Source organism: Parasteatoda tepidariorum, chromosome 3 (genome assembly GCF_982258835.1).
Source record: "Parasteatoda tepidariorum strain Cologne lab strain chromosome 3, Ptep-v5.0, whole genome shotgun sequence".
Taxonomy (NCBI): domain Eukaryota; kingdom Metazoa; phylum Arthropoda; class Arachnida; order Araneae; family Theridiidae; genus Parasteatoda; species Parasteatoda tepidariorum.
In genome coordinates this window covers 106260082-106273980 of record NC_141757.1, presented here as the reverse complement: position 1 = coordinate 106273980, position 13899 = coordinate 106260082, and positions in this window count along the sequence as shown.

Below are 13899 nucleotides of genomic sequence, written 5' to 3'. Positions count from 1 at the left end.
TATTTTCTGATATATTGATGTTATCAACCACAATTCAGTTGGATATTTTATTTTATATTTTGTTTCGGTGAGTTATCTCAGTAACGCAAGTTCCTTATAAATTTTTCAGAGAATTTCATTTTTATTTTTTTTTTACGGTAAGAAAAAATTATTTAAGTTTTTTACGATGTTTTAATTTTATATTAGTTGGATTTCAAAAAGAAAAAATTGGAGAATACAATAAAATCACAAAAGAAAAGGACTTTGTAGTCGTTGAGCTTTAAAGGTAATTTATGAGAGAGGTGACATCAAATGTTCCGAAAATTCCTGTTCCTTATATTTCTCAGAAATTCTTAGAGTTCCTTTACACAATGTTTTGTAGTTATAATTTAAAAATTTATTTATTCTGTTCAATTTTAAATTAATGAAATTTTAAATTATACTTAAGAATTCATCTAAGTAAAAACACAAGAACGATTACTACATCTATGTGTAAGTTTGTTAATTCAATGTAAAATAAAAAACAAACAATAAATTTCTTTGTTACATTTCTACAAGTCATTAAAATTTGTTATATATTTAATCTATCAGATATTAATGCTATCAAATGTTAGAGATTTGTATAAGTAATCAGATTACCGAAGTGACTGTCGGAAAATGCTGCTTACTGTAATTTAAAAATATTATCAAAGAAGCAGAACCATGACAATTTTACTTTCCCTATAGAGGGATTCTGTTTAGAATAAGTTATTATCAAGTTATTCTTCTTAATAATTATAATAATGTATACTTACTGTTCGTAATAATTATAATAATGTATACTTATTGTTCGTAATAATTATAATAATGTATGCTTATTGTTCTTTGTAATTATAAATAAATCAGACGTCGACATATGTGGCTAAGAGAGTGCAGTATTACTTACATATTTTATTTCACGCAGGTATTTTTCTAAAAAAAAAAAAAAAAAAAAAAAAAAAAAAAAAAAAAAAAAAATTTATTTATTGACTAAGTGACTATTACAGTTAGCTAATAATACAGTGCATAATTTGGTCCCTTTTGCTTGGCCAATACGTTACTTGGATTTCAATATATGTTCCCCATATAATGTCACATGAATTTTAATTATCTTTTCTGCCTTTTCTTAAGTGTGTAATAATTGTGAATTTTAACAAAAAAGTATGCAAGTAAAATCGGTCGTATTGTTATATTTAATAAAAAGATAATTTCCACGCATCGTTAAGATGAGCTTTCTCATTCCTGAGCTACAAAAAGAGCTTTATACTTAGAATTTCAATAAATTTCAAATTTATTTTTCTCAAACCTAAGTATTTTCGTTATGTCTCACATTTGTTTTGAGTTGAATATGATTGAAATGCAGTTTGTTTGAATGTTTTTACCTAGAAGTCCGATTGAACAGCAGTTCACAATAGCAGGCGGGTATTTTGTTTTAAATAAATGAGTTTATTTCATTATTTAATGTCAAAATTGCAAAAAAAGGTTAAACAGACGAGTATAATTCTTTTGTCTTTATTTGTAATCAGTATTTTGATTTGAAACACGTTTTTGGAGTATAATGAATTTTCAAACTGATTGCGCGAAACACCAGGAATAACGTTTGATTTTTTAAATGTATTTTCACGTAATTCGACTTTTAAAATTCGACTACTCAGAAACTATCCAGTCGATTTTGCCCAAGTTTTACTTTTTTTGCAATTTAATATTGTATTTTTTAAAATGATGTAAAAATTGTAAACCTTATTATTTAATTTTTGGAAATAATAATTAATAAAATATTGAAAAATAACAAAGAATTATTTTTGGATAAACGTGTTTCATAATTATGTGCAAAAAGTTTTCAATTCACTTAAGGGCAGTCGGTAGGAATAGTAAAACAAAATCAACAAAATGTGCATTCTTTTGAATTGTATGGTTGTATTCCTAAAGCTAGCAGAAGAATGTTTCTTTCGTCAGGTGGAATATAATTCAACCTGCGATTTTTTACATAAAGGCTCTAGATGGTAAGCAGGAAATAAATTAACATTGTATCCTTTTTTTTTACTTTCATCTATTCATACCAGAAATGAATAAAAATTCTTTTGCATTTTAAAATTCTCCTTAAAATATTGTTCATTCAAACAGAAAAAAAATAGGTTGAATAAAAATAAAATATTAAAAAAACATCACATAAGGCTAATAAGTTTAGCCTCGCTAACATAAAATTTTTGTGAGAGATATCGAGATTTGAAGTTGATAAAAGAATTTGTAGTAATTTGCAGTATTTAGCATATCCATCTTTAAACTCTCGATAATTCATTCGAACGAACAGTTTAAGAAAGAGGAATACTGCAAAATTAGCAGAATGAAAAAAAATTTGATTATGATTATAAGAGGTCATCTGAGGAGATATGTGTATATATATATATATATATATATATATATATATATATATATATATGTATCCATCCTTGGGCCCATCCTTGGTAACTAACAAATCAAAACTCAGAATAACAAATCACTTCGGCAGTGCAGTAAGAATGACACTTTAAAACCCTTTTGTTACACTCGATTTGCGCTTTTGTTTTCATCTTTTGTTTTCATATTTTGTAATCTGGCAATCTTTCTGCGAAAACATTTTTAAATCATTCTTGAATAATAACCGTCCATGTAAGTTGTTATGATTTTGCTACTCGCTTTATAGTCCCCCCTTTTTAATGTTTTTTCTTTTTATTTTATTTTTTCTTTTTATTTTATTTTATTATCTGTTTTTACATGTTATATTTACTTTTTATGATCTATTTTTATGTAGTTATTTTATAAAAAATTTTTTGAGTGCTCCTCACACTATTGTATTAATATATTTTGCTTTGGCTTTATTGATACAATATCAGAAAGCACTCTGTTTTGCGGATATAATCGTGTGGGCTGAAGAAAAGATTATATCTTTTTTTTTTTCCGGTTTTTTATTTTCTCCGGTTTTTTAATTAACATTTCACTTTTTTTTTTTTTTTTTTTTTTTTTTTTTTAAATAAAATGTTGTTTGTTATTTTTTACTTATTACTTCCCACCCCCTTTTTTTTCATATGTCTTTAATTTTTCTTTGTTTTATTCTTCATTTTGAACTTATATATATATATATATATATATATATATATATATATATATATATATATATATATATATATATATATATATATATATATATATATATATATATATATATATATATATATATATATATATATATATATATATATATATATATATATATATATATAGATATAGATATATATATATACATTTTATTTTTCCATTTACTATCTTTTCTATCCATATTAAGAATATAGTAGCTGCTGCTTTTTTGGTGTTATATTTTATTTACAATTTTATTTAGCTCTAAATAAACTGTAACACTTAAAAACTTGGCGTGATATTTTTATGGTGTATGAAAGAATGTGCAGAGAGTTCGAATGCGCTAAACATTTTCGAAAATTAGTTTCAGAATTATTATAAGAATATATTCAGAACATATTAACCCATTAACGCCCAAATTTATTCTACTTAATATATTTCTATGAATCTTTCAAATCTTACTTATTATTTCCTAATAAGAGTTTAGAACTTAAAATTTATGCATATTTTGTATTATTCTTAGAATTACAACCCATCCTAATTTGAGGACACTGGGCATTCCAGTGAAAAACTAATCTCTCTTGGATTAACATGCAAATATTGTGGTTAGTATTTATTTTAAATTTCTATTTAATTTTTGTGTGTAGAATAGGTATAAATTGTATCACTCCTTGAAACTAAATATAATTTTAGACTTCTGATAATGTTTGCAAGCATTTAGTATTAATTTTTTATATTTTCAAATTACAAAAAAAGATTAATATGAAAATCGCCAATGTGAGTAAATGAATAATACCATGTAATTTTATTTTATGTACATATATGTAGTATATTTAGTAAAGCGTATTTAAAATACCTAGCAGATAAAATAACTTAAAATGCATAAAATTTTCAATACATGAAAGCATTTAAAATAATTACTGAAGTATATACTAAATGGTTGCTCAATTTACTTGGAAAACAAAGTATGCTTGAAGTTTACGCATTTTTTATTCGTGGTTTTGATCTACAATTTTCCATATGACAACGTCATTGTTTCTTCCTTTTTGCTATTATATGTCAAATAGGATTGTACTTCACTGCAACAGCAGAGGCTGATTTTATCATTTGCCGTCTACTTAATCTATCTGGCCATTTTTCAAAGATGATACGGCAATCCACGTCGAAAATACTTTATTGAAATCTGCTTCTTGCTCTCTTTTTTTATGAAGAGTTTTATTCAAAATGTAAGCGTTCACTACTGACTTATAAATAGACACCAATACCATTTTTTCCCCTTATTGATAGAGTGTGCTTTTCTAAGAACCAGTTATGTTGATCCCCTCGACCCATGAAAGTGTTGCACTCACGTATTACTATTGATTGAGGCACATGTGCTCTTTCCTTTCGTAATTTCCACCACCACATTGTTTGTCCCACAGGATTTATTTTTTCGAAATTCGTTGCAATTGTATCTGATTTATGGTCATTCCATCCAAATCCTGCTTATCAAACTCAGAAGGAAATGATATCTGCCTCAATTAGTTCTAAGAACAAATATTCTTGAGTTCCTGCATTGTAAGAAATTTACGTAAGAAATTCATTTTTTTTAAAGAAAATTACGAAGATTTTAAAAACACGTACAAGGAGAAAAATATTTCTAAAATAAAGTAAAGAATGTTTAAAAAAGTGCCTGATATTTTTATAATTTACTTACTCTATCAAAATACAGGCACGAATGCATAATAAAATGAATAAAAACGAATTCTTGAAACTTCTTTAAAATTTGCCTGAAATGCCCAGCGTCCTAAACTGAGGACAGTAAAATATTATGTTATATAGAAAGAAATCAAACGGCAGGAAACAAATTTATAAAGAGTTATATGCTGAACTATACTCTTAAGAGAAAAACTGCAATAAATAAAATAATTTGCCTGAGTTTTATTTGATATAACTGTATGAAAAAGAAGAGGTTTGTGTAAAGCTAAAAAAATCACAAAATGGCGATCCTAATTACAAAAAATGTAGCAGCACATTTATTAGAAAATATGTGGATATGTTGATAGTGCTACCATTTATCTTCCCAGAAAAGAAAAATTGTTTTTAAGATAAAAATAAAAATTTAACATAATGTTTTACTGACTCTCCTCAATTGTTGACAGTGGGCGTTAATGGGTTAATATTCTGAATTATTGTATCTCTTAGACGTTTGGCAAAAATATTTGGCGGTCACCTCTGCTATTTAAACGAATGCAGATGAATTTGTCAGTTTCAATTCACATTTGATAATTTGCAGGTGAATTCGGCATGAAGGGCCATTTTCTGCTGATGAATTTGGCACTAGGTTTGTTTCGAAGTTTTAATTTGGTAGAAACTTAATTTTTTAAGAGAATGTTTTCCCTTTTTTTGCATTTAATAATGGCCATGTTTGTGCTATGTAGATCATGCTGCAAGAGAAGTAAGAAAAAAAGTTTATCTCTCGAGATTTTTATTTTCATAAGCTAGATCTTTTTCGATGAAATTAAGAATGTATAAAAAATGGGTAGCAATATTATCATCGATGTCATGATATTATATTGTTTTTACTGTCATGTATATTGTATTGTCATTATATTGTCATGTTATTGTCTCAATACTTTTATTGCACAATTCATTTACCCAAAAACTTTTAGATACTTTTTTGCTATACTTATTATGTTTCCAGAGATAAATATAGGAAATGCTTGTTCTCAACATTAAAGTATCAATATTGATAATTCAGGAAACAATTGAATATTAAAATTTTAAAAAAATTAAGACCTCCATTTCAAACAGGAAATTATATTTGATTTCCTTCTTTTAATTAATGCCTTTACAGGTTCATCAGTGACTGTATAAACATTTTGAAAAAATTCTATGATTGCAAAAAAAGCAGAAAAGTTCGATAATTTAAATAGTTCTTCATTCCTTATATTGGAGAGGCAAGTTTTACAGTTCTCACTGACCCACCTTTTGGATTCCATTTTAGATTAGAAGACGAGTGTGTTCCGCTCTTAATTAATGGTAATTAATTTGAATTCAAAATTACTAAGAATAAAGAGGTGGAAAGTTAATGCACCTTGGGTAACATTGAAACGAAATATATAAAATTGATAAATTTTTGAAGTTATACTTCTTATGCGACTTCCAACAAGGTTGCGTTAAACGTTTAACGTTACATTTTCATTGGCCGGAAAATCACGTGGTAGGATCCAGTTTTCCCTCATTCTTTTCCATATTGTTTTGGTTCTCACTAGCAAAAAAATAATAAAAGTCATAAAAGTATTCGCGATCGCAACGAACTATAGGGGGCGTTGTTGTATGAGACTAATACCTGCGATTTCCATATGAACAGTCATTCATTTACTCTAGAGACGTCTTTAATGTAGCATGTAGCATTGCAACGTTCCTTCTTTATCGTGAAAAATGTTTAATATCCTTTCTTATGCAAACGAAAACAAAATGGTATCTCTTTTTATTAGAGAAGGAACATCCAAAACACATCGGAAAAATATTTGCACATAAATAGAAAAAAATATGTGTATTCTTATAAGAGTTAAAACCTAATGCCCGAGAAATAGTTTTACTAAATTTAATGATATAACATGAAAGGCCTATTTAAACTTTACATTCCATAGTTTTAAGATTCATATTACTTCAAAAATTGAAATGAACAAAAAGTATACATAAGCCTCATAATTTTATGAAATTTAATTTAGTAAAAAAAGTTTTTTGACAAGAATTTTTATCAAAAAATTTCAAGTTTCAATCAAAATCGTTATTTAGAAACTAAAAAACGTAAAATAAAGAATGCTTACGATACAAAGCAAGAAAGAAAAAACCAATTCTAAAAATTCCTTACATTAAAATAAACAACTTTCATGTTTTTTCTTTTTTGATTCATAATCGGACGCAGAAAACCATTCTATAGAAAACTATCATCAAATAAGAAAAAAACTACTTAAAAGTAAAATTTTTTATTTTATAAAAATTGACACTTACCTGCTTTATAAGTCAGAATAATTCCAAAATGATTTGCTCTTCGATTTTTGTTACCATTTTTTAGTGCTACGAAAATGCGTCTTTGGGATTTGCCAAAAATAGAACAAGATGCAATTTTATTTTTTCAGGAGCGAAATATTCTGCCCATTGTCCACCGAAATCCGATAAACTACTTTGATTTTAAATAAAGTGTTTCATTTGATTTGACACAAAAATTTTAGGTGTAGATAGGCGGCACTTAAAAACCGCCATATCTGTAGCTGCTGTGGCGTTAATACATAAGTACCGAATTTTTATTCATACTTTTCTGAATCATATTACTTGAAACATTAGAATATGCAAGAAGTATACATAAACACATAATGTTATACCATTTATGTCTTCAAAAAAAGTATTTTGACAACTATTTTTATCCAAAAATTTTAAACTATTAAACGGAAAATAAAGAATTCTTTGGATGAAAAACAATTTTACGAATTCTTTATATTGAAATAAAAACTTTCATACTGTTTCTTTTCTTATTATTCTTATAGTTCTTAATCAGACGTAAAAAACCATTCTGTAGAGAACTATCATCAAATTAGAAGAAAAAAAATTTGCAGGCTAATTTTTTATTATAAAAATCATAACTCTTACCTTCTTTATAAATCTACAGAGTTCCAAATGAAATGTTCTTCGTATGAAAGTTTTATTTTCAAATAATATGTACATAGATTATCCCTTTATTACTTTTAGATAACGTACCACACATCAAAATTTTATAATTGTAACATCTCGATATGAATTTGAATATGTAGCTTAAAAATAGAACAGCTGAATTCTAGTTGAAATTATCGATTCTTTCAAAACTAAAAAATACTTACCAAGAAAACGACAAAAAATTTATTAATCATCAGAACAAATGACACTATTTCAAGTAATTTGGTTGATTCTTTAATGTTGTTTTCCGAATTATATAGATACAGAAATATATACTGTTCTATAACAAAGAAGAATATTCTATAACTATTGCAGTTCTTGACGTTCTGAATTCACATTTATTTATTGGAATGACGAAAGCAATGTTGACTTCATTTTAATTTGTAATGAATTGAAGATAGAAAAAATTATTTTACCATAATATACACATCTGTAACAGCAAGTGATCATCAAATTGTAAGTTATGTTGTTAGTAATAGAAAGGTAAAAATTATGGAGAAATTGTTCTTCAAATGCTTGGCGTGTTCTGCTTCAATGTTAGGCATGTTCTGGTTAGCTTTTCAAGTTCTTCAGCTTTTCCTTAGGGAAATTTTAATTTTTATTTGCTGATAAGAAAATGGCGTCCGTCATGGCCAAGAATTTTGATGGAACTAATTGAAAACGTGATAAATTAATGTCTGATATTTACAGGCTCCCACTAGATGGCGTTCTCGAGCTTTGCGATCGCGAATTGTTTTTCTATAAATATTTTTTTAGTTTGTTTTGATACACATATAATTTAATAGGGTAGTATTTTTTATTTTCAAATTTAGTGGATAACAATTGTAAAAAATGAGTGAAAGCAATCCCACGGACAATGAGACGGATTTAAGGTTATATCAAGGTACGTCTCTTGTGAATATCAATTGATTGTTAGGTTTTCTCTTCTGAAATTACATTATGACGTATTCGCATACATTATTAATACAAACACATTTTCCAGGGTGAGACGATGAGGCAACCACAAGCACTTCCACTGGTTCAAGAGGTCCACGAGGGAAAAATGCACAATATTTCAGTGATTACAGAGCACGGAAGCGAGCGGAGCAGGAAAAAGAGTCGTTGAATAGAACTAGTGATCCTTCTACGACTGCTGATTCTTCTACAATTAACGTCGCAGGTTGCGAAGATTATCTTCTTCCGCGCGGAGGGACTCCACGCACTATTTTTTTTTTCCAATCAATTTTCGATTTTTCACCGCAGATGAAAGACGACTGCGCAGGTGGTTAGGGAATGAAGCGAGTACGAGGGGGAGTCTCATAGTCTTATGAAAATATTTTTGTTACGTCATTTAAACTTTTTATTATTATTTATAGTATTTGACGTCGGAGAAGAACTGATTTTTTCAAACTTTACCTATGCGTTGTTTTGCCTCTTCACTTCTTTCGTGATTCAACTTCTACACCTTCTTAAGTACGAATTTTTTTCGTAAGAAGATGCTACAGGCTTGAATATTGATTGTCTTCTTGAACTTTTTGGGTGGAATGTGCTCGAATACTGATCACTCGACATGAGCAAAGGCGCACATACTGGCATTTTTCCAAAAAACTTTCAGCCAATGTTGGTGAGCCATAAAGAGTTATCCAATAATGGCTCAGAGAAGTTTCTCTGGAAATAGTTGCTGAATAGTTGCAGTTTCGGAGAGTACTCTCGATCGAAATTATTTCATTTTCCGCGCAAACTAATCATAAGATGAAGGAGACGGGAAGCAATCTTTGCCGGATCAGAGCTCTACTCCTTAAGAAATCGCCTTTACATAAATATATTTTCCGCGTTATTAGACAGAAAAAAAATAGTGATGAGTGATTAAAAAATCCTAGCGCTGAGCGGATAAAGAGTATGATTTGAAGAAGAGTAAAAAATATCTGCTGGCATGCTTTTATTTTAGCCTGATTTAAACATGTAAAACTCATTTATTTTTAAAATATGAAAACTTCAGATTCTTCAAACAAATGTGAATATGGTATGGAAGGCCAACATATTTCGAGCATTCAAAAATAGCCGCACATACTCAAGACACGTCAGACGTCGAGAATGAGGAAAAGCGAAGGAGATTTGAAACAGAAAACGTAAAATTGCCACTGTAAAATGAAGATGAAAAATGTCCTCAGTGGCAGACGGATCATGAGTTAGAGTCCCCTTGGGTCTGGAAAACTTTGGGAGGTCTTACAAAGCATAGTTTTCCTCTCCATGTGGGTTAGTTCCTTCAAAAAGTCCAGCATGAAGGTAAATTTCTCCCAATACTTGATCCAAGAGTTCCCTTGTCTTCTGGATTGGGTTCAAAATTACAAGGCTACGGAATTTAACATGAGTTGCCGCAAACCCAAAATTGGGTTAGCTGTTCAATGACGATTATAAAATAAAATTATTTTCATTGCTGAATTGCTAATATTGCTGAATAATTTATGACAACATGATCACCCTGGACAATATCGACTCAATACCTAGCATCCTAATAACTGGCCAGGTTGAGACAGTAAAACTGACAGTAGAAGCTACTTGGATTTTTGAGAAACGTACCTTTAAATTTAATTTTTGTCCTTTTAAAAATATAATCATCAAATCTATATATAATAAAAAGGCAATTAAATTTATATAACTGTATTCAGGTTCTTCTTAAAAGATCATGTTTTTGTAAAATGAACCATTTCATAAATAAATGTTCTTTTATTAGAAATGTATTTGAAGAAATTAAATACTATATTTTATCTGTATCTAATTATTTACGAGAATCGATGTTTTGAAATGTAATTAGCTTCTGCATTATGTACTCAAAATTCTAATTTTCTGAAATTGTCACTTATTTCTCATCAATTGATTATTCATAGTATTTTAAATATAAACTTGCCATTAGACAGTAGAATAGTTTATATGTTACCTTTTTTATTTAAAATAAATACTTCGTATTAATTTATTTACATTTTTGTAACTTTCAAATTTCATTTCCTTATTTCTTTAAATCGAAACTGAAATTCTTATTTCATTCTTGCATTATTATTTTATTTTGGTTTCTATTTTGTCAAATAAGTAAAATTGGATCAAATATTTGCTCCTCCCCTTAAGTTTTAGCCAATCAAACATTACCTATTCAGAACCAGACATTACCTATTCAGAAAAATAATTTATATTATTCGCTCTTCTTTTGTTACAAATTTCGTAAAATAATGCTCGCTTGGTATTTAGCGTAAAGAGATTATTTATAATTCTTTCAAGGGATATTTTGCAATAGAATAATTCCTTTCAGTGAACCGGAAGATTTTGTATTAGTGTAATCACATGATTTATTTAATGAAAGGTAAATTATGAAACGTAACCTAGATAATAAGCGAATAGTGAAATTATTTTGCTAAGCAATTTAGTAATAAAATTGAAGTTGAATATCTATGTGATATATGTAAAATTTAAGGAATTTAAAATTAACGCATGAAAAAATTATTACTTTCTCAATTTGATTTTCTGCTTAGTTGCTTAATTGAATTTCATTGAGTTGGTGATCTATAAAAGCCCTTTTTTTCATTTTTAAATAATTTAAATTTATGTTAGAAAATTTAACTATGCACTGATATCTCAAATTTCAGATCCGCTTTTGTAAGTTATTCTAATTTACAGTTTTGATTACAAAAAAAAAAATACTTTTCATGTAAAATTTAACAAATTTACTTATTTGACAGATTCTTGGTGCTTATTTAGAACGTGGATTATTTTCATTGTTCTTCACAATTGCGACAGAAAGGATAAACTTAAAAGGGGTCAATTTTATTGTTTATGGTTGTTACGAGAGTAATCTTACTCGTTGCACTAACGTATATTATTTGTTTATAAAATGCATTGTTATTGTGATTGTTATTAATTGTGATTGTTATTGATTGGGATGAGAGAGACATTAATTTTGCGATTCATATCACACGATCAAATCAATCGTTCTTACGATGGATCTAACTCTATTTGTTATAGTGGATTTTCTACTTCTTATATATACTGCCAGTGCTACATCTAATTTATAGTTTAGTTATTTACCGAGCCACTATCTGTTCATTAAACTATTACATATGACTGTCTCTCTAATTTGTAACTAATTCTTTGTTCCTAATTTAAGCTGCATTTTAACACACTAATGGCTAAACTATTAAATATTTAAATCCGTAATAAACTAAGTACTTAATTCCGTAGTAAAATAAATATTTAAATCCGTGAAAAAATAAACTATTTAAAACCGCAACAAAATAAATATTTTAAATCCTTAGCATGGAACATTAACTAAAATGCTCCTTCCAGATTTCCCACACCTTATGGATAAAAATAGCACGATTGTTATTCAACTAGGTGTTTCCATGACAACTATAAATGATAGAATATTTTCCATCCTTGATCAGGAGAATCTTTGAGAAGAATCGAAAATAATTGTCACTTCGATTTAAATTTTGAAAAGTTCAAAGGTTTTATATTTAAGAATAATTTTTTGATGGATCATATTGAAACATTCTCATGAAATAGATCTAAGTACGAAATTTAAAAAATTCAATTTCATTTTAAATTCAATTTGAGACACTTAAATTGTTATATTTTAACTGATGAAACTGCTAGCAAATACATTGAAAGCTCGTTTTTAAATCAACTTTTAAAAGTTTTTTCGATTGATAAAATTTGGACTTCTTTTATGAATGCTAGCTATAATAACTGGTATTTTTCCAAGTCTAAATTTGATCGATTTTCCAAACAGTATTCGTAAAAATAGATTTTATAGTTTTTCTCATATATATTTATAATTTTATTTATCTTCAGGAAGTATAAGGATAAGAAATATATCAATAACATTTTTAAACATTCTTAAAGATAGTTCTTGAAGAGCATTTTTCATGAAAGTCAACGTAATTTCCATATACACTGTAACAACTGTGGTAAAATATCTCTTCGAATTTAACATTGAAAGCCTGAAAAATTATGCAAAGGAGCACTTTTTTTCAAGTTAACACCAAATGGAACTTATATATAAAAGTTAATGTTTGAAATTAAATCTAAACACCAATAATTTAAAATGCTTAGATTAAACTCATACACATTTACACGATAAATAATTCATTTTCACTTGTGAAAACACCAATGTTAGAACACTTTGTTCATAGTCATTAATTTGTTTACATCGAATAAGAGTTTCCGAGTTTTACACTCTGATTTTCAAATATCAATGGATTGTAAAATAATATAATAATTTATAATTAATATCATAATAATTTATAATTTCTACCCGTTTTGGTTTTGTTTCGAGTAATTCGAATTAATATTATTTCTCTCTTACTGAGTGTTTGATAAACAAAGAAATTTTATATTATGAAACATTGTACATTTCTAAATGTATGATTCTTACTTTATTATATTGTATCTTAAAGTAACTTTGCTGATTCTTATGTGTATCATACCTTGCTTTAATTATAAATTGTAGTGTTACTGAATAAAAAATATGGTGCCAGCAAGTAGTGTAAAGGGACATTCTAAATTCTTCACTAAAAATAAAAGTACCTGATGTTTAAAGGTGCATGATGTAACAGTTCATAATAGGAAAGCTCCCTTAGCGGCATACGATAACATTTTCGGTCATGGTTTCCTAGGTAATTCTTAATCCTTATACTGTGCCCTACTTCTCCTAGCAATGTGTCGCAACATTTACATATGTCATTAATCAATATAAACTTAGCAGTTTTTTTTCTTCACAAATGACTTTTTTTTTCTTTTTTGAGTAGTAGGCGCGCATTTGAGACTCAGACAAAACATTGAGTTCTGTTTTTCCCCCCTCCCATTTCAGACGTTTTGTTTTTAATGCAAGGCAAGAACATTGAAATTACCCACTTGATTTCAACAAAGTATTTTTCGTTATTGGAGAGTCGCAATTTTTAAAAAGCATTTTTTTTTTACTTATGCTAAACAACTTTTGCGTATAAGAATTCAATGGTTTTCTGGTTTCATTTCGAAATAAATTAAAGGATTCTGATGAAAATAAAACCGAAAAATATTTTAATTATTTAGATGGATCTAACTAAAATAAATATTTCAAGT